Source organism: Zonotrichia leucophrys, chromosome 1, assembly GCF_028769735.1.
Source record: "Zonotrichia leucophrys gambelii isolate GWCS_2022_RI chromosome 1, RI_Zleu_2.0, whole genome shotgun sequence".
NCBI lineage: Eukaryota > Metazoa > Chordata > Aves > Passeriformes > Passerellidae > Zonotrichia > Zonotrichia leucophrys.
Window position 1 is genome coordinate 61,217,730 of NC_088169.1, and position 22,042 is coordinate 61,239,771.

At 39.9% G+C, this 22,042-nt stretch overlaps 1 protein-coding gene across 7 annotated transcripts in view; it reads right to left on the minus strand.

Moving 5' to 3' along the window:
- Positions 1-22,042, minus strand: part of ENOX1 (ecto-NOX disulfide-thiol exchanger 1) — a 357,261-nt gene that overhangs the window by 220,887 nt on the left and 114,332 nt on the right. The window contains exon 1 of one of the 7 annotated variants that reach the window (XM_064714418.1): positions 15,495-15,513. The exons of the other annotated variants lie outside the window; for them this stretch is intronic. The gene's annotated coding sequence lies outside the window, so the exon portion shown is untranslated. Of the gene's footprint in view, positions 1-15,494; positions 15,514-22,042 lie in introns of those variants that run through there. 7 annotated transcript variants of the gene reach the window in all.

Genomic DNA, 22,042 nt, shown 5'->3' on the forward strand with positions numbered 1-22,042 from the left:
GAGATACTGGTGGGCCCTCTGAAAGATCTGTTGAGTTTTGGCCAAGTAAAATTCACTTGCTTGCTTGGTGCACGTGTTTTCATTATTACTGTGTCGCCTCAGGTGACTGGTGAATGTGCACTGCTGACACAGAAACCAGCTCTGCATCTCCTGCACCGCTGTGCGGCAGAACAGGTCAGGACCACGCCGAGGGAGGGATGTGCAGCTCCTCTCGTAAAACCCTGGCTCTGATCCAGCCCTGCAAACGCTCCTTGACCATCGCTGGGAATGCTGACACTCCCGAGACTGACAGAAAAAACTCTGCATTTCTCTGGCTTTCATACAGAGGAGTAATTTGTCCCAAAGCCCAGAATGTGGAGCAATCTCTGGTGTATTTGGTTCGATTAGAGAATGTGTTAATTATGGTAATAATGCAACTAATATGGCTTAGAGAAGCAAGTCTCAAATAGTGCTTATGATTTCCTGCTTTTTCTTTGCAGGCTGCCCGAACAGAGGGTTTATTAGAAATCAGCATAAATGTAGGTATTTAGGTATTTAATTTTTGTTAAGTGACCATTTACATTTCATGTCTCTGCATTTTTTTCTCTTTTGTGCAGATAAGCTTTTTGTACATGGAAAAATGGAGAAGATAACCTGACACCTGCAATTCTCTGCGTTTACTGAAGCTTTTCAGGCTGCACCATAGTTACACATATTTTCTAATTATTAAATCAAAATGTGAGAAAAGATCATTTATGATAGGGTGGAAAAAACCTGGATGCCTAAAATTATCTGTCACTTTTTAAAATAATAGAGTTGTTCCCTCTTTCTTAAATCACTGTTCTGCTGACCCAAAAGTGACATCTACTGTCTTTTCTGCCTGTGAATCTCACCTTCAAGAAACAATTTTTTGGCAAGTTTTTTCTCACTTTTCCACTCTCATCTGCTTTTCTATGTAGCCAGAGGAAGAGGCGGAAAACAGTTATTATACTTACACAGGGAGAAAGAAATTGTGTGTGTATTCACTGCCAGCAAACACAAAGCCCCATTGTAGACCGAACAGGACCACGAAAAGATCTCATCCCAGAAAATGAGGCATTGTCATCATGAACCCTTGGCTTTCCCTGTGAGGCTGGAACTTGGAAAACATGCAATTGACTCTATGTTTCCTGGTGGTTAAAAAAAAACCTACAGGAATTTAGAACTAATGTCCAGGCAGTGCAAGGGTGCAAAAAGATGGCAACAATGAGAAAAAGAGCAATCCAGACTCTCAGGAAATGATAACTTCCCCAGCACAACATGATATTTCTAAATCACCAATATCCATTGGCTTCCTCCTTTTTAGCCTATAAATCTTGCCAACCATCCTGACCCACGGAGACCTTTGATGGAAATACAGTAATTTAATTCCAATGTAATCCATTCTTTAATGATAGAGCATACTGACAAAGCTTACATGGGCTTGCCTGTACATGTAATTACTAGATCAGAGGAATAAAACAATTAATTTCTCTCTGACCAGTTCAAGGAGATAAATGTTTATTTAATCCAAATTAAAATGTTTCTTATTTATTACTCCTTCTTGCCCAAACCCTAGTATATGATTAGAGCTGAGCAAAAAGCAATATTCATGTCCCACAAAAACTAATTAGAAGAAAACCAAAGGAATCTGCACTGGGGTGAAGTTACTGATTTCAACTGTTCAAGGTTTTTGCAAAGAACCTTTTGTTGAAGCCTGCAGCCTGGCAGCTGCCATAGCACACCTCAGGTGAGTGGTGGGCACTCCAGTACAAACGGGCTGTAGTTCCTAGGACAAACACTCATGGGTTGTGATCAGAAATTCTGCCCTGGATTAAACAGATCTTTCCACAATGGAAAACAGCTGGTGTGTTTTCCCACCTCTTTGTCCTTTCCTCTGAGGAAAACATCTGTTTCTAACAAATGGAGAGGTGAATGCAGCTCCCAGCTGGCTAAGAGGACTGGGCAGCTGCCCTGATGTCAGGCAGTGGGAGATTGTTCCCTTCACTGGGCAGCGCTGGATGGGAATGCAGAAGCAGACAGAGTCCTTCTGGAACATCACAGATACATGTCAAAACCGATGGCAGTGAGGATTTTCTCTGAGGAGAAACTTATTCCTTGCAATGAGCAGCTCTAAAAGTCATCTCTAAATGCTAAGAGATAAAACTGTGCTGTTGGGAGTTACAGTCTCTTCACCTTGCGTGAATACTAAATTTGTTCTTCTTCCAGGAAAAAGAAAAGAGAAGGAAAAAATACCTCACCATATCAGCAATTAAAGCATTGTGTTGGGAATCTGTGCTCTATATTCCAGGAATTTTGGAACTGGTGTGAATGGAAGGCAAGGAACAAGAGAGAGATAATGCCTATAAAGGCAGAACATTGTTTAAAAAAATAAATTAATACATAGCATATCTGAATGCAAAAAGGCTTAGCCAATGCTTCACATGGAAACCCCCCGTTGAAGGTGAAATGCAAAGAAATGTCTTTTAGTCATTTTGGGCAGCCGTTGACAGGTAAGATTTCCTGTAAAATGGATGACAACATTGACCTTTAAAAAATTATCACCAGATAGCAGAACAAAGCTTTCCTCTGTTTATCCTTGGGGGACTGGGAGCTGCACACAGACAGGATGCCAAAACAAGACAAAAAATGCTTGGTATTTTTCAGTGTGCTGGAGAGCTACATGCACCATGAGACAATCAAATTGAAATAAAGCTTTAGGAACACTGAAATAACATGCTTATGAAATGTCCTGATTTTTACAAGCAGCAGCACTCTGGGCAGAACCCTGCCTACAGAAAGAGCTCCATTAATTCCTGTTAATGGGCTTGCCTCTCTCCAAAGGTGATTTTCAGGCAGACTGAAAAATTAAAAAGGATATTTGTCCCCTAACACCAGGAACCTTTGCTGACTGCACACAAAGAAACAAAGAGAGCAGTGTCCTAAAATTATACCCTGTGGCAAGCAGGCATATGGATTTCAGGAGAATTGTTTTAATTACCCGTACAGACTCTATGGATGAATTAACAATTTCCTGTTACACTCTCTGTAGCTCCAGTAATCCTCATGGCCTTTAGAACTCAGACTCTGAAGCAACATCAGCCAAGCACTCCCTACCAGCAGGGAATGGTGAAGTCCTGTCTCAGATGGGGAGGGCACAAATGACTTCTGACACCTGGCTACCTGACTACTGAAAGGAAAGCAATTCTTAAAAGCATTCTCATTTAACTATCTTGCCTCTTTTCTTTATAAAGTACATAGAGTGTACTACTGAAGAGTAAGAACTCCCTTTCCTTTTTTATTCTGTTTGATGAGAGGCTTGTCTAAACTTGCTCTTTACAGAAGGATGGCAGAAACTAGTTGCTGTGTGCACTGCTACCAGTGACCCCTTGTGGAAGCAGATTATCTTCTCCTGGTTCATAAATCTACCTGTCACCCTACCTGGAGAGCAGACAACTCATCAGTATGGATTACCGAAACCACTTGCTGTAGAAATAAAGCTACAGCAAGATAGATTAAAAAATAAAACAAAGATTCCCCTTGGGATGTGACAATTCCTTAACCTCAGCCTCAGAAAAAAATACAACCTTGAAATGGAGAACTGTGATGTGTAGAACCAGATGCTTGGAAGAGAAACATAGAAAATGGCAAAGGAGCTTCAGCAACGATGCTTGATCCAATCTGGTTCAGAGTACAGGTTTACTTTATGGCTCATATTTATCACAGCCAACAAAGATGAAACTGTTCATTCCAAGGTTGCATCTATATTTCAAATTACAAATCCCTATGGTTAGGGGACTTAAAATTCCACCATAAAATCTTGGTCAATGTGATCACAGGCCAAGGACACTTTTCTTCCTTTAATATAATAATGAAATATTTTGCTTATGACATTAGTAACTTATAAGTGGATTTAAATAAGAACCTCAGAAAGAAGGAAAAAAAACAACTCAACAAACCACTCAGGAGTGATTTCCAATGTCATCTACATATTCTAAGCAGCTTACCCAAATGTTTGTTAGAAAAAAACAACTTTGATCCATGATATGGTGCAGTGACAGGCAACAAAGATTATTTATATCAGGTTAGAAGCTTTTTTAATTTAGCACTTCTTTTTCTTTGGTTCCTGCACACTGAGTTTTCCACATTAGAATTCATAGCACATAGTTCTGTGCTTCCCTAACAGAGAAATTCATCTGATCCTGTTCAGGTAGCAGGACAATGACCAATTAAAAAGGCAACTCTTCTGGAAGAACAAGAAATTTATGAAGACAAAGGCTGGTCCAGGTACGTGGTCTGGGCATGTCTAGTGGTCCCTGCCTGTCCACCTAAAGCAGCCAAGCAGAGAAGCTCAGCTCCCATCCTTCTTTTCAAATCACCGGGATGAATCCAGACTCTCTCCATTCTCAACTTGACACTTCCCCAGCAGTACATGTCCAAAGGTACATAAAAATGAAATTTTAGAGTATTAATTGGAGTGGCTAAATATATAGCTCGCAGGCTCTTTATGCTATGTCAGCACAAATCCACTGCCTTCTATAGGCTCGTTAGCTCACCTGAGTCAGCATTACAGTCTGTATCATTACAGACAATCTCAAATTTTCTGACCTTTTCAGTTGTGTGATAATGTTGATATAAACTTAAAGGAACTGTCATTTCTCTTTCTTAAACCCTTTTTCTCCTTGGAATGCAGGACCCTGAATCACAGGGAAGAGAAAGTGTATTTCTCAGTTGCCTAAGAGAAAATGACACCTGAGTCCAGCCTGATATACACAGGAACATCTGTTATATCCAAAGGGAAGCATAATCCTCAGAAGGCTGATATATTTCAAGTTTAGCTTAATAAAACTAAAACATAGGAGTTTTTTTCTATACTCTTCCTTTTAAACTTTCAATAAAAGTTTCAAAATGAGTTTCTCTTTTAAATATATACTGGTACAGTTTAGACTGTTTTCATCATCCTCCAGTGTCATTGCAAGGAGCTCCCAAACACCAATAAATTAATGCCTGGGTTAAGTCTGTTTTGTGGACAGTAATTTTTTGGCCTTGTTTTATAGAACTGGAGTAGACCAAAATAAAACCCCCTACAAGAGACCATATGTCAAAACACTGAACTGAAAAATGCAACCAAATGCTGCTCAGCTCCACTAACTCCTGTTTACATGTTACCATCATCTCTGCAAAAACCCTAAGCACAAATACTCCTGAGTGACAGTATTTAATGACTGGTGATCATGCAGAGAGCTGGGACATAAATAAACCTCATTAGGGAAAGTTACAGTGAGAATCAGGTGTGCATTGGCTGCTGTGTTACCAGCCCAAAGTATGCTCCTTTCCCCAGTAAAGAAAAGCCAAAGCATTTCTCTGTTTCACGGAGGAACCAGCTATCCAAACTGCTTTCAGGGGGGTGATGCTGTGCACAGACCATTTTGTGTCTGTAGACACTTGCCTGTAGACATTTGTTTGCTGAATTTTCCATAATGATACTTATTTGCCACTGTAACAATATAAGTGCTACCTTCCAGGTAGTTTCCTTTTAAAAAATAAAGGTAATTGAAAAGCCTCACTTAGGATAATTTCATCACCTTTGTTTAATCTCATTTTTAAGTGGCTGACCTTAAATTCAGATCAACCCCAAAATAAAAGGCCTCAGGCAGAGATGTTGGTATGCATTTCACACAAAAGAAGGAACATATCAGCCAACAATGGCAAAACAGAGCTCAACAGGATGCTTTCGTTCTGAAAATTTCATCTCTAAAGTGCACTGATGCACTTTTATCTCATTTTTTTAAGGGAACCAATCTTAAAAATGCTTCCTCTTACACACAGCCTGACAAGTTCATTGGAAAAGCCTCTGAATATGAAGATACCTTATGAGCAGGAGTTTGGAAGATAGGATGTTAATATATTATGAGCTTTATATATTACGAGCAGCGTTTGTCACTCATCTGACTTATCTAAACTCCTCCACCTACACTACCCAAACAGGACAACGAGGTACATGATGGGAGGAATGCCCACACAGCAGCACATCTCACACTCAGAATATCCCCCTGAAGGGCCACTCCTGGACAGCTTTATCGGCACCCAGCAGTACTTAGCACTAAAGTGAGCAGGGCATCTTGTGTGTTGAGGAGCACCACCATGTGAGCACAGCTGTGGGAAAGCAGCTCCACAAGGGAATGCTGAGCACCCTAACTGAGATCTGCACTATCAGGCATTAAGGTCAGTAAGCAATGTAATAAAGTCAGTGCTGCCAGCCCCATGGGCCAAATGTCCTGTCTAAAAGCCTTCATGGCTGCCTGAGTCCATTTAAAATAAAAGAAGTAAGCAAAGAAAAACAACCATTTTTTCTCTTACAAGGGAAACAAAGTAATCTTTCCATGTCAATTCTGAATGGCAGAGAATAAACTCATTTTACCCGAATGTGAGCAGCACCTCCAGACTTCCCTACGGTTCTCTCCCCATTACTTACAGCATATAAAAAGGGCAATTTAACTGAAGGAGTTTATATTTGGGGCTTTTTTCAGCACTGTTTCCAGAAACTAGCAGATGTTGGTTAATGATCTTTAGACATTAGATCATAAACCACACTCATTTCTAACACTGCAATCCGAGTGATTATTTGTATATCATTAAGCAACAGTCTTAGAACAAGCTCAGTATATTTCCTTATTCTTCAATTTAAACTTTCCTTATTGTTGTATTTAAATATAAAAACATTGGATACCGTTTTATTTCATATTTTTTTAATTGACAGCCTACGGGCAAGGTTCTTTCCTTCCTTTCATTGCCTCTTCTCAGCAAAGCAATATATAAGCACAGTGTCATTATAAAGTGCAACATTTCTTCAGCTTCACAACACACTGACACAAAGCAGATGACATTTGTCCACACTGAAGCTCTGGATGAGCATTAGAACTGAATCTTATGAGTTCCCTTCTTCACAGAGTTAGAAAGCCACTGGTCTTCACAAGGGGAGCACTTATTTTGAACTCCAGAAATAGAAAAAGATTGTTTATTTGAAAGCAAAGATAGATGGGAGTGAGTCAGACAAGCATGAGTATACCTGGGTGTGCATATATTCAGTAAGCAAAAAAACCTGTCTGTATTTTCAAACATACAGAATCTGCATAGCTATTTAAATATAAATTTAGATATATGTATGGAGACAGCAAGTCTTACATGCATCTATGCATGCATGTCTACCTGTATATGCCCAGCTACACACAGATATTTATAACAGCATACATACATAATAACATCTATTAAACAGTACAATATATATCAAGAAATACACATGTACAAAATAATATTCTCTTTCATGACATGAGCTCAGATTTCAGTTTTAACTATCTACTGGAGATATTAGCTAGGCCTCTGATTCACTAGAACCACACTTTAAAAAATTAATTACATAATATATGCTGAAAAATGCCTAGATACATGACAGATAAATTAGTTTCATTTGAACACATGTAGTGTATGAAAGAAATTAATTTAATAAACATTGTGGCTCTCATCCTGCAAAAGCATATATAAGTCCCAGTGAGTTCAGTTGTAATAACTAAAATTATTCATGGGCAAAAGAGTTTGCAGATCAAGGCTATATATGCGATTTGGTTGTTACATTATGTTAATTTTTGGATCTACTATTTCACCATAAAATCTGACAAGGCAGAGTCATTTATGAGACATAAATATAGAGAATTGAATTATAGGGAGTCCTCTACATACATAACAAGATCAATTATTAATTAACATTCAGAGATGAAGATATGTTGCTGTAGAGAAATTACTTAAGGGCGTCTATTGACAATGCCAGTCATGGGCTGGGATCCTTTCCATTCCCTTCATATGGGCCACAGTGATTTAAACACAGCACCTGGATACAACCTATCCCCTAACACTTATTGCAAAGGGGATCTCCCTTCCCCTTGTCCAGCCATTTACTGTGGCTGGAACAAGGCCCAGCCACAGATCACATTATCCTGCTTAAAGGGAGATAAAATCTCACCCCGTTGACTGCTGCTGTAACTCAGGTGCAGAACCACCTTTCTGCTGATCAGATCCTGTGCTGGTGCAGTCAGCAGAGCTCTGCTGGCACAATGGAGCTGTACACATCTACACCTAAACAAGACCCACCTCCTACACGCAAATTAGATCCAGACCAGCAGCAACCTGCCTGGACCTGCAGGATAGGCCTCAGCTAATTTAGATAATCTAACAAATTTGGATTGAGTTTGAGTATGCTATCCAGACTTTCTCAGCAATATATTCCTTCCTTTGGGGACTCACAGGGGTAACTCATCCCACATACCACAGCAGTATGGGTTCATCTCAGTGATCTGTGGACACCTCCCTCTGAGCTAGTCACTCACAGCTCCCATCACCGTTACCAGAGAGAAACACTTCCAGGGTGTGATGAATCTGATTTATTTTGCCTCTCTATTTAAAGCTGAGATGATTCTTGTCCTAGAAATGCCTGTTTGTCTCCACTGGCTATGCAGGGTGACTAGCTCTCATGTAGGTGACAAAAGTCCTCTCATCTATGTGACAGCTTCACTAGCAACAGTGCTCACACTTAGCAAAATAAAACACAAAAATGTTAACTAAAAACAAACCTTGAACAGACTAATAAATGCATATTTCAAGATACAGATCTTAACACAAGGCAAAAATACTCTTCTACTCTGTGTTTTCCGGCTGGAGTTTCAGGAGTATGTAATTGCACAGGAGCAAGTGACATTTATGAACAGCAGCAAAATTTGTTTTGTGTTTGTTTTCAGCAGTCTTCACTGAAAGAAATTTTTTAAAGGACTACAAAAAAAAGAGATTTTTCATAGTGTTCCCCCACAGGCAAAGTCTTTGTGATCCTGAAATAGCCAGAAAGTAGCTCTAACTGTGAAGCATAAAAATTAACATGTCTCTATCAATATGTATTCACTAACTATTATAAGTTTGCAACACAAGTCTACAGATGACCCAACAGGGCAAAATGGGATAAAACAGAATGCCCCAATAAGATTAAATACAGGAAACTATTTTTCATAAGGCTGTATCCACAACCTTAAGCAACCTAATGGAGACACTAATCCACAGTTGACCAGGTCACCTCCACCTCCTTTTGGCCTCATTTTGCTGAATCCTTAAAAGCCTTGTCCCATATTTTCCATGGAGCTGTTCCCTATTCCCTTTCAGCATTTGTAGTTACCACAGAAATAATGCATCTCCTAGGTGGTCAACAAAAACTACAAAAGGATTCAGCTCCAGATGGATTATAAAATTGATGCCTTCCCCTCCACCTTGCAGGCATTAACCTTAGAAAGCTTTCTCAAGAAAGAGGAGGTTAGAATAGATGACAGAGAATATAGTGAAAATACCAATGTAATGTAAGCATAAATGCCATTAATAAATCACAGGCCCAGCACATAATTCCACATAGCAATTCCCAGAAAGATTGTCCTAATCGATAATAGATACATAACTCCTCTGAATTTGCTAATTCCTTTTTGAGCAGCATGAACCCACTCCCTAATTTCAAAGTGCTGTCCTCTAACTCTTTGTGCTATGTAAAGTACACATTTGGACATGCTGAATTCTCTAATTAGTCTATAAATACTTGACTTTTACCCACTGCTTTGATAATTGCTGGGGAAAGGCCAAGGCATTTATGGTCAATCAGATGAAGAGGAAAGGAATATGGCCCTTTCAGCGAGTAAAATGTAAGGCATTCTGTGGCAAAGCAGAAGCTATTAGCAGGATCAATATTTCTCCTAGTACCTTAATAAATCATTATATCAAAGAACAGTTGCAGGATGAAGAAAACCTCATTCTACCAACAAGGATGCTTCCAAATCAACAAATAAAACATTATTTAAATTACAAAGACCTAATTGGTGTACAAAGGCAAACGGCAAGCATAGAATACAGCCTCTGATGCTAGGCATGTAAACATTTTAAATCATTAGTGAAGGAAGAAAAGCAGAAAGACAAAGAAACAGCTATGCTAAGAGCTCTCCACGCATAATTTGCAAATTGGTAAATATTCATGAATCCACCACACCGTAGCTGACTGATGGCACCATGTTTGGTGTAGATATCGTAGGTGGCAGAAACAGAAGAGCGCCTGGAAAACAGGATGGCCTTTGATATCTTTATTATGACTGTAAAAGAATCCCCTTGCTGCTATTTGCATTGAGGCTTTTTCCTCTTCCCCTCCTTGGCTAGCAGAGAATCAGCTAAGATTTGTAAACACTAGAATAAGAGAAGGGAAGAAATATTCTAATGGCTACTTTCAAGTAAGGGAATATCTCCTCTCATCAGACATTGCTTACAGCCATCATCACATGTATCCACAAAGCCCTCTTAGCCAGGTGACACAAATTAGACTTTTGAGCAAGAAAACCACAATCATGTCCTGCACAGTAGGTAACCCTCCTACACACAAACGTATGTATGTGTATATATATGTGTACAAATACATGGCTATGAGAAGAAGACAAGGTTCACAGTGTTGCAAACCTACCTGTTTCTATGGAGCACACTTCTGCACTGCTTGTGAGCAGCCACCAGCACCTTTTTTTTGGAAATGCTAACTCACAGCACTTCTGTTTTATCGTGTGACCTTTTGATCTAATAGAGAAATTATGTAACCTAGTGGGGAAAGAGCCCTTAGAGTAACAACCCCATGGGTTCCACCAGGAGAAAAATGTAATATACTGCTGGAAGCAGCATTTAGGTTTATTCTTTTGTTTCAGTAATCTGGTTTTAGCGCTTTATTGAAGGAATATTACAGAAAAGCAAATGCTTCTCAGTTGTTCAATCACTACTTTTGATTCCTGTCACAGCTTAAAAAGCTTGTTCCTAATTTATTTGGAGGCAAAATTGTTGCCTTTGTGTAAAAGAATCATCTGCTGAAGGAATTTCATTGTGGAATTCAACGTGGGTACTCTGTGGTTCTCCAGTTCATATTTCATAAGCTTCTAATTCCATAGATGTGATACTTTAGAAGGTCAATTGTCATGTGTCTGGGAAGCTGAAAAGAAAGTCAACAATGCCAAACAGGAAGGAAGGAAGAAGCATCCTGTTGCCACATGGTATCTCCTCATGCCACTCCGAACAGCAAACACCTTATCCATCTATCAAAATTTTCTCGAAAAGCAGAGTTTTGGCAATAGACCTAACAAGGTTCTGGCCATCTGCATTTCCACCATATGACCAGCTCTTTCAGTTAAGTAAGTACGGACAGTGCCTAAACTTTTCATGCTCTGAACTCTCTGTAGAGATGTACTTATTTTCTCAAACTGTAATTTGTTCCAGAAAGAAAAACGGATCAGTCTCTCCATGAGTTAAGCGCCTCAAATCAGTTTGTTGGTTGATCCTCCTGTTGTACAAAACATATCATTCCTGCTTTACAGAGCATAATATGCAAACTTTAATAGTAAGGAAACTGCTCTAGTTCATATACTTAACTGCCTACAGGCATCCCAAGAGTTCCTCCTCTCTTCCAGAGGAGATCAAGTATTCCTCATCTCATGCCTACTAACACACATCAACATAATTTCTCTGGTAGCATCCCAGGATTATTTCAAAAAGCAATTGGAAACACCCTTTTTGCCAGCATTCCAACGTATTACTTTTTGCTTGGCATGTATCAGCTTTGTGAACTGTAAACCTCTCGATGCAGGGACTACTCCTATTTGTTTATGTCCTTAGTAGCCTAAAGGCATTTTCAGCTTTATTCCTCAAATTATCAGCAGCTGAGGGGATCGTTGTGAGCACGACCCAAACTTCAGTGATCACATCCAACAGGATCATGGGGGCAAGGCTAATGAAGTCCGTGTGCCCTTTCAATTCTATTATCATAAAAGTCTTTCTTTTTCCAGTACAGTAAAAAGACAGACTAGCTCTTGAAATAAATAACCAAGAGTGATTGGGATGGCAGTACATGGATTCAGCAAAGATTCTGGATTTTCTTATTCTACTCAGTCTGAACAATTAATTAACAGCTTCCTTCTTTGTCATTAATTTTGTTGCCATAGTAGCCTCTGTAAGTGGTTTCTAACAAACAAGGAAGATTTATCTGTCACGCTCTAAATCGATCAGAAAATGAATGATTTCACATTCATTTTTGTTTGATAATGACAGGTAAAGCACAGTGAATCATTACAACAGTGTTTTCTGAAAAGTGTAAGGTGTCTGTTATCTTTAAAAGCAATACTAAAGAATAGGCCCAGAGATTAAAAGTGAAGTGCCAGTTCTATGTAAACAAAATATTGTCTCCATTAAGAAATGACAATTTATAAATAATAAATAGAAAAAAAAAGTTTCTAGATTTTTTCAACTCCAATTAAGCATATTTTGCTTAGATATAAAAACTTCCATGCACTATTTTTTGCTCCAAATTCACAGCTGGTGAGAAACCATGGAGAAGAACACTGTAAGAGAATTTCCTAAAAAACTGAGTTAAAATTAATGAGTTCAAACAAATGAATTTTCTTCTACTTCACGTTGCTTGGATTGTAAAAAGAACAGCAGTCCACAAGGGAGAAAGCAGGGTGGGTAGGTACATGTCTGGAAACTAAATTCAGACTAAGTTCTGGCCATCATCATGTGCCAGGGGTTTGGACATGTTTAGAGAACTGCAGGCTGCAACCTGCAAATTGGATCAATATGTTTCTTGCCTGATAAATTCCAGGAGGGAGATAACGGGTGCATTATTGGAAAAGATTGTTGTTGCCTTTCTTCTAGAGGACAAGGTGACAGATTCTCTTAAAGCAGTAATGGCTCTTTGCTTCTTCACCAAACAATGCTTTGGAAAGGATTGTCGTTTCAAATCTTGTCCTGTCTATAACCTGTCTCAGCTGGAGTGGGGACCAGAGAGCAGTTGGCAACATAGTCAAATTACTCAGATTTCCTTGATTAAGAAGCTTGCAATAATCCCAAGGGCAAAATGCTCCAGTCACATCAGTCAAATCTTTCCATAAAAGAAAACAAAACAAACATGAAGGCAATGGGACTTATGTTCCTCATTATGCTTGTCATTTTCCACAGCCAAGCCAAAGTGGCCTTGAACTTTTTTGTCATATTATTTTATACCTAAAGAAATTGACTCAGCTACAGACCATAACACAGTTAAATCTTATTGAGATCAAATGTTTTTGTTCTTTATATCACCTCTTGGAATATCTAAAGTGAAAAATTTTGGTCATCTCCCATACTGAACAAGGAATATAATCAACAAGGTACTGGGGAGATCATGCAGTCATGAAAGCTGAGATGCCACAAATACAGAATACCAAGACATCAAGAACATGCAAAATTTTCAATTTTCTAGTAAACACATTTCCATCAGTTTACAAATTAACTTTTTTATTGTTCAATGTCTCTTCTGGGACCAGCTCCTATAAGTTACCAAACTGTGGAGACAAATGGGGCAGAAATAAGGGGACTAAGGAGCAGGGTATTGCCTCTGGTAATAGCTCTGCACTGAGGGATAAGAAGTTCTCAACGTTGGTGATTAGCACAGGGCCTTGTTTCTGACCCGTTCCCCCCTCCACCACATCCCCCCAGCTGCCTCAGTTCAATCATTTGCCTGGCTATACCCAAAACCATACCAGGGTTATTAAAAAAAAATCTTTTTTTAAAAATGGTTCTTTTAACATGAATCATTTCTCAGCTCCCACTTACAAAGAATCTGCTGAGCCTTTAAGCTCTGCCAAAGGGAGGGCAGCCCCTGGTGATGAGTGTGGAAATGAGAGCTGGAAGGCAGTATGCTCCCAGATCAGATCTGTGTAATACAGTATCGAAATAATATAAAAATGCAGCCGAAGCGCAAAGAGCAAGTCTGATTCCCGTTCGCTGTGGTTATTTTTAACTGAACCTCTGCCTGTCCGTCTATTACACCCTTCCTGGCAGAACAGGGGCAGTAGCAAATCTGAACCCACTTTTGAGCCAGCATAAAAATTGGGAGAGAAGTCACAAGAGGTAATTTCATTACTGGAAGTTTAATGAAAACCAGCAGCCGGACGGCGAAGCTGCACAGAAATTGCTGCCTAGGGAGAGGGAGGCAGGCAGAGCAGCCAAGGGGAGCTGTGCCCGGGAGCAGCTGATGGGATGGGCAGGTGTGGGCAGCCCTGCCAGTTGGCACTGACACACCCTCACAGTACGGGCTGCCCCTCGCCCGTGGGGACCTGAGGAATAGCTGGGAAACTGAGGCAGGGGGACATAAATCCATTGAAGGAGGCTTCTTCTCTGCTCACAGAATACTCTGTTTCCAGGGCTCTGTGGTGCTCTAAATGTTCTGCAAAGTCTACCGTAGCACGGTGTGGGGGATGACACCAACCTGCTGCATGTTTGTTCTGTTCTGGGCTGGAGACAACTGGAAGCCACATAAACTCACCAGCAGTGCTGAGGCCAAGCTGACTGCACTGAGTCAGAGCTAATGAACACTGCCAATCATGGCAATTTATGAGTTTGTACTCAGCATCTTTCAAACTGTGCTACACAGCTTCTGGTTAGCTTGGAAAATGGACAGAGAGAACTCCTCCACTGTGTAGAGGTAAGCCCTTAGCCATAGGCCCATGGGCTCTCACTGAATCCTGATAGACTGAACTATTAACCACATATTTCACTTTGGGGGAAATTCTGCAGAGTGGAGTACAAGTGGAGAACTAAGGAAGTGAGGAAAAGCCTCTGAATGAGCCAGACGCTGCTAAGTTAAAACCCTCTACTTTGATTTAGGCCTCACTGCCCTAAGCACATCATGCAGTCAGTGGTGGGACTATCAGCAGTCAAGTGAATCTTCAGAATATGCAGTGAAACACCTCCAAAGAAACAAAATGCTGTCATAAAGCATATCCATGTTGACTTGTGGAGATTATTTACTACTTTAAGACCTTAAAATACTATATTGTATTTGGCTATCAAACATTGTCTTTATTTTTTTCCTGAAAGCCCATCCTGTGGCACTGCAAGTTACCTGCTGACTGCATGGCTCTTGACAGACACAAACTTCCTGGATAGAGATCCCAACTCACTTCAACCTACACACAGAGCTATGGAGGTGGAAAAATCAAAGATGCATTAATGGTGGAAGGTTTGCAGGAGTGACCATCACAGAATCTGGAGGCAAAGACCTCTAGCAATAAAGAGGAATTTTCCTGGAAGGATTATAGAAAGATCAGAGGTTCAAAATGCTTCATGCCCCAGAACAAGAGAACAACCAGATCTCTCCGTACATTTACACTTCATTGGGAACAGATAGGGCATTTGATTGATCTCACTCATGTGTGACAGACACAGGAGCCTGACAGGAGCTGATCTGCAGAACTTTGGCCAGGATTTCAGAAATATTGTTGAATAGCTCACACAATCCTAAAACAAACAAACAAACAAAAAACCAAAACAAACAAACAAAAAACCCACCAAAAAAAACCATACCAAAAAAAAACCACAAAAAGAAAGGAATACTGGGCAATGGCATAAGAACTCACTGCAGAATAAACTATGTCCTTAACCTGTTACTCTGTAATCGTCTCTTCTCTCTTCTCCCCTTGTTTCCTTGTCACCTCAAAAGAGTGAAAAACCTGGGTGAAGAGAGCAACACTCAGGATTTTTTCATGGACTGACAGGAATACAAAACATCATTATGAACTAAAGTGAATTAGTGGCCCTAAAATATTAAATAATGGCATTATGAAGCAATTAAGTCTCCTTTAAGCAAAACACATGATACCAGTCAATTTTACAAACAGGGTGTCCTACTTCAGTCAGCCCTCTCCTAGATTTAATACTTGACCTTTGTGTTCAAGATCCTTGGTCCCTCTGAAATGTTTTCTTTTATTCTCTTTAGTGCTGCTTCTTGTTTCAACCAGATCAGGTCAGGTTTTCCCTGAGACTGTAAGAATAGGGACATCTGAGTGCAATCTCTCAATACTGTCATAACTACCTTCAACTGCTCTTGTAATTCTAGTGCCTCTATGAAGTCCCATATTATGAAAATTTCCCTTCATCTAATCTGTGCAACATTTTGTGTACTTTTGTTGGGGGCCGTAAAAGCAGGAAAATTTCCTAAGAAAACCACTAAGTGCAATAGTAAGAAACCACTATTAGCAAGAAGGAGAAGAGAGTTGGTTTGCCACACAGCAGGAGGAAAAGCTATTTGCAGGATCAGAGAGCCACAAAAGTGAACACTGAAGACAAAAGGAATGGAAATTCAGTTCATAATAGGAAAAAATTAGATTGGAAAGAACTGAGATAAGCTAAATTTTTTCAAATTGTCTAGGCCTTACAAATTTCACCCTAGAATACATATATCACTGACTGAGAAAATCTTAGCACTACTGGCAATTAACTTTGGGGGGTGAGGTCAGAAACAGTTAACTTAGCAAACACTCAGTGGGAAATAACCAAATAGGTTTCTCTTGCTATGCAAGATGTGAGGTTAGCCAGTAGATCACAAGCTTCAATAGTCATTGTCACATATGTATGAATATCACATTAGAAACATAAAGGAGAATGTTATCTAGAATACACAAGAGGGAATTTTCCTTAATTACTTTGTTTTGGAAAGAGTTCATAACCATAACCTTAGGTGAAGTGTTGGATGCCACATTTTAAGGAGGATGTAACCGACTGACAGTGATTACTCTTAAAAACATGACAAAAAAATGAAGGAATAGTTTGTTGATTAATGCAAAGAAGGCAAAACATGACAAAACACACTGAAAATTTCAAATATGGTTGCAAGAACAAAGGGAATAACCTATTCCTCTTCACTGCAGATAGGAGAGAAGTAACTCCCAAGTTAAGAAAAGGAAAAAAGCATTTTTCTAATTGTAAGGAAAATTAGGCATTGGAATGAATTGCTCAGAGAATCTCCATCAGTGGAGGCCCTCAGAAATGGGTCAGCTACAGTTCTAATGGGAAGTGTCAGTACAAGTGATACAGCTGCAGGACCCTTAAGCTAATTTCTAATTTTCTAGGATAGTTCTAGGAAAAAAACCTGTGGCTACTTAGATGAAGAACATTTCTTTTGTTTGTTCTAGGATATTTTGAGCAATAGTATGTTCCTTGGTTAATTTTTAATAGTGTTCTGAAGGCCCAGAGTTAAAGAGTAGCTTGACCCAAGATATTATTTCATCTTTCTACTTTCATTTTTGCTGTTTGAGCAAAGTTGGTCAAGATTCCTCAGATTCTTGTAACACTTCTTGAACTCAATATTCAGTGGTCTTTTGGGGTTTTTTTCTGAATGTGGAATCAATTATATTAAGTAGGAACACATTCTTTCCTGAATGGTTGCCTACTGCCATTTTTAGGTCATTTCTTCCATATAGTCAATTAAAGCAGACATGGTTTCCTTTAAGTTTTGCATTTTTATTCTGGTTAGTTTTTTTACTTGTGGCATCTAGTAATCACTTCCTCTGTATTTTCCCTTTTCTGAAGGGATTATTGAGCCTAGAATTGAGTCATTCTGGAGCAGTACACCTTGGGATTCTCAATCCCAGAAGTGCTGTATGTGCTACACATCAGCCTAGAGAGAAGGCTGGAACTTTACCAAAATCAAGACTTTGCCTTAGTATTACTAATGATACTTATTTGACTCTGCTCAGCTTTGAGTTCTAAAGATGAACAAAGCTTGGTCCTAAATTAAGCTGGTGTTGAAGAGTTTTTACAAGGCTGACAAAAAGGAACTGAATACTTTTCACAGGCAGATTCTAATGCTGATAACATTTTGAATATATTAACTGAAGGATCAAACTCACCATCATTCAGAAATTATGTGCCCAGTAGGACTATGGTAGTGACATCCCCCTGCACTCAGCACTGTTGAGGCCACACCTCAAGGGCTGTGTTCAGTTCTGGACCCATCAAGAGCTGTCCAGAGAAGAGCAAGGAAGATGGTGAAGGTTCTAGAGCATAAGTCTTGTGAGGAGTAGCTGAGGGACCTGGGGTTATTCAGCCTGGAGGAGGCTCAGGGAGATCTTATTGCTCTCTGCAACTGTCTAAAGGGAGGTTTCTCTGGGGTGGGGTCAACCTCTTCTCCCAAATAACAAGTGACAGGACAAGAGGAAATGGCCTCAAGTTGCACCCGGGGAGGTTTAGCTTAGATATTAGAGGAAATTTCTTCATTAGACGAGTTGTAAAATATTGGAATTTTACAATTCCAATAAACTGTTGGAGTTGCCCAGGGAAAACAGGGGAGTTATGATCCCTGGAGGTACTTAAAAGATGTGTAGATGTGGCACTTAGGGACATGATTTAGTGGTGGACTCAGCAGCGCTGGGGTAAGGTTGGAGATGATCTTAAAGGTCTTTTTCAACCTAAATGATTCTGAGATTGTATGATTTGCTCTCATGTAAACTAATTCAAAAAATCCTTTAATGTTTACTCTTTGAACAAGTAGCCTTTTTCATATTTAGCTAAAAAGCAAGAGAAATGTTCATTTTGGTTGGTGCTTGGCCATATGAACAATCTTTGTTTTTTGAGTACTATCTCTTCAAATTTCACTGCTGTTTCTGGAGATTTGAACAGCGGTGACAGCATATTTCTCCTCTCAGCTGGAGAAGATGTTTTAACTGCCTTTCAGAAGTGAAATCAATTCATGTCTTTCTGTATATGGCAACAGACTGTCACTGGAGCTGTAGCCTATGACTTTTATCTTATTGTGACACCTGCTTCGGTCAAGGGGATTACTCCTCCTGGAAGGTGTCAATACTGATGGTGTTCAGTTGAACAGCTGTCCTCCCTCTTCTATTATTATTATTATTCATGATGTGTGATTGATTCTTCTGAGGGCCTTAGGGATAAAAACCTTAGCAGTTCTTTGCTGTCTTTCTTTTAGAGGGACCTAATGGACAATTATTGTTTCTGAATTGCGCTACGGCCACCATTTCCCCTCATCTATTGTTCAGCTATCTCTGTGCAGGCAGAATGTGGGCAATGAAAAGGTGCAAGATGTGCCATTATCCATATGCTGAGAGCCATCAGTTGCTCACTTAGTGCTTCTCCAACAGTGTCATTCATTACCCAGTATCACACTGAGAGAGCTTAACTGATGGAAGAGAGAGAAGGCACCAGCAGTGACTCCACTTACACACAGCTGAGGCATAATATGGATTGGGGTCATTTTGCTGAGGGTGTAGCTCCATAATAATTATTGAACTTTTAAATTCTGGGCTTATTTTACATAATTTGTATTATCTGAAAGTCATATTGACTATGTTCAGCTTCTTAATGCTGGCACTTGTATCAAGAATTTAGCAACACATGGAAGGTGAAGAGAGGGAGAAGTATTTTAAATGGAACCTATAAGATCTGCAATTGCTTATTCCAAAAAAATGGATTAACAACTTAAATCAGCTACAATGTAAAGTAATTTTCCCTTCTAATATTTGAAAGATTACCATAAAGAAAGTTACATTCAACTGTTTTCTAACTTCACTATAGATAAAACACCAAAATGCTCCCTATGGAGCAAATAGACCATAACATGGATTTTAAAAATAGCCAAGTATTGTGTAGGTCTGGAAAAGGCTACATGGAGTGGCACTGAAAAATTCCTCACTGGAAGATTAGACAAACATCCCTCTGATTATCTAGACAACTCTTGCTGGTAGTGAAGGCAAATGAGCCAAATTACCTTTGGTGTCCCTAAGGTGTTCTTGACCACTGACAGTAAAGGTATCCCTTCTTTTTATGTTTTGCCTCAGGAATTAAGATCAGCAAAGATTATCATCAAAGTGCCACTTTGAAGCAGAAGATGATGGCACCACAGTGAGGCAAGTAAAGACCCTTACTCCTAATCTGAGCCTATGAAAACTTTGCTTAGTTTGCAGGAGTCTCTCAACTGGTTTTCCATTCTTCTGGGAAGCAGCTATCATTAAACAACAGGGAAGTATTTAAGGATGTTTCTGCATTGTTCCTCCAGCAGAGGAGGTACTTGCAACCATTCCTAGAAATACCTTGAAAAGAACTCAAAACATAAAATCCAGCAGAAAGTTAATCTGCTGTCTGGGTTGGATGCTGGTTTGCTTTCCCTGCATGCATACGAATTTCAGTCTCTTGCTGTTCCTCTGGCCACAGCTCTTACTCAGGGGAGCACACTGCCATTCTAGATTTGCTCATAATAACTTGTTCTGTGGCTCGCTGCGGGCAAAAAAAATCAGAGCTGGATGGTAACAGACACTCTGAGCCACTATTCAAAAATGAAAATAACAATTACATATAAAATCATTGAATTGTTGAGGTTGGAAAAGGCCTCCAAGACCATCAAGTCCAACTGTTAGCCCAGCATGGCCACATTCCCCACCATGTCCCTAAGTACCACATGCCCATGTTTTTGGACACTTCCAGGAATGGTCACTCCTCTACCTCCCTAGACAGCCTGTTCCAGTGCTGTTCTAATCCTTTCCATGAAGAAATTTTTCTTAATATCCAATTTAAACCTTCCCTAGTGCAACTTGAGGATTTTTCCTCTCGCCCCACTGCTTGCTATATGGGAGAAGAGACAAACTCCCACCTCACTTTACCCTCCTTACAGGCAGTTGTAGAGAGTGATAAGGTCTCCCCCAAGCTTCCTTTTTTTCAAACACCCCCAGCTCCCCGAGTCATGCCTTACAAGACTTGTGCTCAAGTCCTTGCACCAGCTCATTGTGTTTGTAATTAGTTTGCACATAAGACTCAGGATCTGGACACAAGAGTCTTTACAAAATCACAGTCTTTACAAAATCACAGTCTTGTTTGGATTTCTGTTCTAATAAAATACAATTCTGCCTCAATGGCAGCTTTCACTTCCCCCACCTTCCCATTTTATCTTCCTTCAAGCATCTAGCTTACAGATTTTCTCCAGCTACCAAACTATTTTGTTTCCATCTTTTCAATAATTCAAATATTCAAATTCAAGTATGAAAAATATATCAAATGCACACATGGCATTTTTCCAGGCAGTAACATCCCCTTTCCTTCCTGTCTCTTTGTAGCCAGGTAATTTACATATAAGATGCACAAAGATAACCGTGCTCCTCCCTCTGCTTTCTCATTGCAACCCTCCATTGGAGCCTCTGGTGGGACAGCTCTGAGCCCAGAGCAAAGCCTGGTGGCACAGAGAGTTTGGCCTTTCTGGCCTTTCTGCATTTCTATCCAGTGCAGCAGCAGGTCCACGTGCAGCCCCAGTATGGACATCAGAGGTATAGCTGCCATGATTACAGCTACGGTAAGAAGTGTCCTCCCTAGACTATTCCTCTCCCTTCTCCCTTTCCATCCTATGTTTTTTGACAGATTTGTGTTTTGCCAGTTGTGAATTCTTCACTTGAGAAGCAGCAAGACAACAGAGCAGTGCTGCCCCCAGCAAACTCCGCCAGGAGCCAGCCCACGCTGACCATGTGCCCAGGAGGTTGTAACAGGAGGACAGGGCAGAGGAGCCCAGCCCCAGGAGTCAGAGCCTCCTCATCCCATGTGGGGGCTGGCCATGAACTGTTTTCACAACTTTTGTTTATCTCTGCTCCCTGTAAAACCAAACCATACTTGTTTCACCACAGGAGTGTCAAGGGCAAAGATCTGAGGACACCCCAAGAGGTATTTAGTGACCCCAACAGAAAACTTTAGAAACTCAAGCAATACATTAATAAAATTCCAACAAAGCAAGAACAAGTAATAAAGATCTCAGGAAAAAAGAGGTCTCTCTGGAGAATGAATTGAGGGATCTTATGCAGGAAATAAACAAGAGATTAAGAAAACAAGAGGAGGAGATACTTACAAATGACAAAAAATTGCATTTTTTGAAATTTGCAGTGAAAGACATGGGATAAATGGAAATAGCTGACCCAGATTAAACTAATTATTTAGCTAGATCACTGTTCTGCTTCCATTCAACATCAACACCAGATGCTTCAGAGAAGTGGTACAAGAGATACCCACACAGCTGGAGAAGAAGCTTCACCCAGACCCCAGGCTGAGGATCAGTGAGTTCAGCCTTCTGCCACTGCTGTGTAACCACTGTTGTAACTTCTTTATAAAGGTAAAATATGAAAAATATATCTGT